Source organism: Bison bison, unplaced genomic scaffold, assembly GCF_000754665.1.
Source record: "Bison bison bison isolate TAMUID 2011002044 unplaced genomic scaffold, Bison_UMD1.0 scf7180017864241, whole genome shotgun sequence".
In the NCBI taxonomy this organism is placed as follows: domain Eukaryota; kingdom Metazoa; phylum Chordata; class Mammalia; order Artiodactyla; family Bovidae; genus Bison; species Bison bison.
Window position 1 is genome coordinate 345,853 of NW_011494813.1, and position 4,971 is coordinate 350,823.

Sequence of the window (4,971 nt, forward strand, 5' to 3'; positions counted from 1 at the left end):
GTGTGTGGGCTTTCTCTAGTTGCAGTGGGGGTGGGGGCTGTTCTTCATTACGGTGCAGTGTGCGGTGGCTTCTCCTGTTGCAGAGCACGGGCTCCAGGCACACGGCAGTTGTCATGCATGGGCTTAGTTGCTCGCGGCATGTAGGATCTTCCCAGACCAGGGATTGAATCCGTGTCCCCTGCATTGGCAGGTGGATTCTTAACCACTGGACCACCAGGGAAGTCCCTCTCTTCTATTTCTTGTTACCAGGTCCAGGATTACCAGAAGCTCCTGGGCACACACCTGGCTTCAGGCTTGACTATGGTTTTGACCATCATGGCAGTCATGCAGAAGCACTGACACAGGGAGGCACTCAGTGGAAAAGTGCCCCCGCCACCTTTGTCTGATCTTACAGGAAAGAACAAGTAGTAAAGGGTTAAGGCTTCGCTGATGCAGTGCTTCCAAAATATATTTGAAGAAGGGTTAAGCTGTGTTTGTCTGTTTTCCAGTTTAGCTTGCTGTCAGAAGTGGTGGAAATACTTGCGCCATTTATTTCACTCTATGGTGGTGGGTTGTGATTGAGTCAGAATAGATAGTACTTGAATTTTGCAAGTTTATCTTTGAAAGGCTAGCAGATTTTATTATAGGGCAGGATAACTATACTCTTGTGGCTTCATTAATTATGGTACCTAGACATAATTAGGCTCGAGCTAAGTATAGCAGATAAAATGGAAAATAATTCTGGGGACAAAAAAGAGTTGAGATTCTGAGAAACAGAGAGCGTAAGAGAGGGCATCCACTGAGTCTCAGGCCCAACACATGGAACTAAAGCCTCATCAGTGGTGGCTTCCTCGGGGGGTTTTAGGAATATGTTCTAACCCTCTTGATCTTGTCTCCATACCCTATCAACAGGGATCATATATAATACCCTCTGTAATTCATAAATAATAATTCTGATGAATTTGATTTATTCGATTTTAATTCATACACTTTAGTTTTTAGAGCAGTTTTAAGTATACAGAAAAAATTGAGCAGGAAGTACAGAGTTTCTGTATACCTCCTCTGCCCACATCCACACCCAATTCCCCTTGTTATTAACATCTTGCAGTAATGGGTACATTTGATACAATTGAGGAACCCATGTGGATATGTTAGTATTAACTAAAAGTCCGTACTATATGGTTCACTCTTTGTACAGTTCAGTGGGTTATGACAAGAGCATGATGTCGTGCCCCCTCCCCCATTAGAGGATTATCCAGAATAGTTTCAGCCCCTAAATATTCCTTGTGATCCACTTGTTCATCCCTTACCTGCTTTCACTGTGAACCCTTGGAAACTGCTGATCTGTAGTTTGGTCAGTCCATTCATTTTTAAGTGACTGCCCAGCTGTTCCTAACATCCTTCATTCTTTTATTTATGAAATGATCCTTCAAATAAATACTATGTGTCAAGTAGTGTTCTGTGCCTTGGGAATATGGTGTTGCTGTTATTTAGTCCTTAAGTCCTGCCTGACTCTCTATCCTCCACTGTCTCCTGGAGTTTGTTCAAACTCATGTCCATTGAATTGGTGATGCTACCCAACCATCTTCATCCTCTGCTGCCCCCTTCTCTTGCCCTCAGTCTTTCCCAGCATCAGGGTCTTTTCCAATGAGCCGGCTCTTCCCATCAGTTGGCCAAAATATTGGTGCTTCAGCCTCAGCAATAATGTTTCCAGTGAATATTCAGGGTTGACTGGTGTGATCTCCTTACAGTCCACAGGACTCTTAAGAGTCTTCTCCAGCACCACAGTTTAAAGCATCAATTTGACACTCAACTTTCTTTATGGTCCAACTCTCACATCTGTGCATGACTACTGAAAAACCATAGCTTTGACTATACAGACCTCTGTCAGCAAAGTGATATCTCTGCCTTATAATACACTGTCTAGGTTTGTCATAGCTTTCCTTCCAAGGAGCAAGCATCTTTTAATTCCATGGCTGCAGTCACAGTCCACAGTGGTTTTGGAGCCCAAGAAAAGAAAATCTGTCACTGCTTCCACTTTTTCTCCTGTTTGCCATGAAGTGATGGGACCTGATGTCAGGATCTTGGTCTTTTAATGGTGAGTTTCAGGCCAGCTTTTTCACTTTCCTTTTTCACCCTTATCAAGAGGTTCTTAATTCCTCTTCACTTTCTGCCATTAGAGTGGTATCATCTGCATCTCTGAGGTTGTTGATATTTCTCCTGGCAGTCTGGATTCCAGCTTGTGATTCATCCAGCTTGGCATTTTGTATGATATACTCTGCATATAAGTTAAATAAAGAGGGTGACATGATGGTATACAGCCTTGTCATACTCCTTTCCCAATTTTGAACTAGTCCATTGTTCCATGTCTGGTTCTTACTGTTGCTTTTTGACCTGCTTACAAGTTTCTCAGGAGACAGATAAAGTCATGTACTCACATCTCTTAAAGAATTTTCTGCAGTTTGTTATGCTCCACACAGTCAAAGCCTTTAGTGTAGTCAATGAAGCAGAAATAGATTTTTCCTGAAACTCCTTTGCTTTCTCCATGATCCACTGAAAGTTGGCAGTTTGATTTTGTGGTTCCTCTGCCTCTTTGAAAACCCGGTTGTACAATTTGGAAGTTCTCTGTTCAAACACTGCTGAAGCCTAGCTCGAAGCCATTTCTTCTAAGGAATTCTTGATCACAGAAGTAGATATAATGGTCATCTGAACTAAATTCACCCATTCCTGTCCATTTTAGTTCACTGATTCCTAAGATGTCAGTGTTCAATCTTTGCCATCTACTGCTTGACCATGTCCAATTTTCCTTGATTCATGGACCTACCTACCATTCCAGGTTCCTATGCGATATTGCTCTTCACAGCATCAGACTTTACTTTCACCACCAGACACATCCTCAGCTGAATGTCATTTCCATTTTGGCCCAGCCGATTCATTCTTACTGAAGCTATTAGTAATTGCCCTCCACTCTTCCCCTGTAACATATTGGACACTTTCCAACCTGGAGGCTTATCATCTGGTGTCTTATCTTCTTGCATTTTCCTCCTGTCCGTGGCATTCTCCAGGCAAGAATACTAGAGTAGGTTGTCATTCCCTCCTCCAGTAGACCACATGGTGTCAGAACTCTTCACTATGACCCATCCATCTTGGGTGGCTCTGCACAGCATGGCTTATAGCTTCATTGAGTTATGCAAGCCCCTTCCCCATGACAAGGCTGTGATCCATGAAGGGGTGGGAATATAGTAGAGGACCAAAATTAAGAAAAAAAATCCCTAAAATAAAAATCTCCATGACACTTAACATTATAGTACAGCAAGCCTCCAAGCTCAGCTAGGTCCTAAGTAGGAGTGAAGGGGGCCCCTGCCTGAGAACACAGGGTGCAAGCAGGGAGTTAGAGAAGGTCATTGGAGAATGGGGCCTCCGGCATTTAGCCCCAGACCCTCAAGTTAAACCCTGTCCTCCCTGGCTAGGACACAATGCCATTTCCCAACATTTCCTCTCCTGCTCTCTCTGAAATAAGTGCTGTCACCTGTTTTAAACTCTTCCTAAGCTTTTACTACTAGTTACCATAGCCCTACCTAGCACTAATAGAAGAAAATAGGAAGTTTATAAAATTATAAGAAGTAGGTGCACAGGGTCGTCATCTAAATACCAATTGGACAAGATTTTCTCCTTCGGAAGTGGATGACCCAGTCTCAGCCTCCAAGCCCCTCTTCTTGGGCAGGCAGATGTCAGTCTCCGTGAGTCTTGCCATAGGGAGGCCCATTCTCACTCCTGCTTCCTTCCTCCCAGCCCTAGTCCTCTAGAAAGAGCAGAGGTTTCAGTGGGTAAGGAATTGGGCCAGGGAGAAGGTGGTAGACTGAAAGAGATCCCTTTCCTCCTCTGCAGCTCCACTTCTCTCCTCCTCTTTTGTTTCACACAAGAAACGTGCTTAAAGAGCAACTAAATGGACTTCTTGGAACCATCCTGGGCACATTCTCCCAGCAGACCCAGAGGGGAGCCCACGGTGTTGGTCTGCTCCCAACTACACATTCAGCAAATCACACTGGTAGCATGACCTGGCCGTGCTGGGAGCATGTCTTCAATACACAACAGAAATCAGCCAGTGCTGGCACTTCCCTGTGGTTAAGACTCCTCACTTCCAGTGCAGGGGGCTCAAGTTTAATCTCAGGTCTAGGAGCTAAGATCCCACATAGTGTGTAGCATGGCCAAAAAACAAAAAAATATTTCTAAAGCAGTCAGTCGATGCTACAGATCAGAGTTTTACTATTTTTTTTGTTCCCCAGAGAGCTTCTTTACTAGCACACCACTGGGCAGATCTTTCTTACTCAAATCCTTATATTGACTCTACCAGAGAAATGAAATATATGGGCTCTATACTAATTTGCATGATCCAGTTCTGTTCTCCATGGTTGGGGGACAGAAAAGAAGAACCGCACCCCCAGCCAAAGTCAATAGGGGATTTGATCCTGTACGTTTTGAACAGTAAGCTTTGCTTTAAGCTGTGCATAACTTCCATGTACATTCATCAACCTTGCAAGAAAGATCAAGGCAACTCACAGGTGTTCATCCGCCTTTTTTATCATTGACGTCTCACAGCGAAATGAGTGCAGAACTTCCTGTGGCAGGTGTGGGGCCAGGGTCACTTTGAGCATTTCTTCCCCTCCCCGCCTGCCCCATAGACCATTTTTGCAGGTCCTGTATAATTACCAGGGCGCCACCCTTGCTGCGGAGAAGGCAATGGCACCCCACTCCAGTACTCTTGCCTGGAAAATCCCATGGATGGAGGACCCTGGTGGGCCGCAGTCCATGGGGTCGCTAAGAGTCGGACACGACTGAGCGACTTCACTTTCACTTTTCACTTTTATGCCTTGGAGAAGGAAATGGCAACCCACTCCAGTGTTCTTGCCTGGAGAATCCCAGGGACAGGGGAGCCTGGTGGGCTGCCGTCTGTGGGGTCGCAGAGAGTCGGACACGACTGAAGCGACTTAG

General features: G+C 44.9%; 1 protein-coding gene across 1 annotated transcript in view; it reads left to right on the plus strand.

Annotated features, from left to right (window-relative positions):
* The window catches only part of JPH1 (junctophilin 1), a gene marked incomplete at its 5' end in the record, with an annotated part of 91,705 nt that overhangs the window by 68,769 nt on the left and 17,965 nt on the right, over positions 1-4,971 (plus strand). The window lies entirely within an intron of this gene.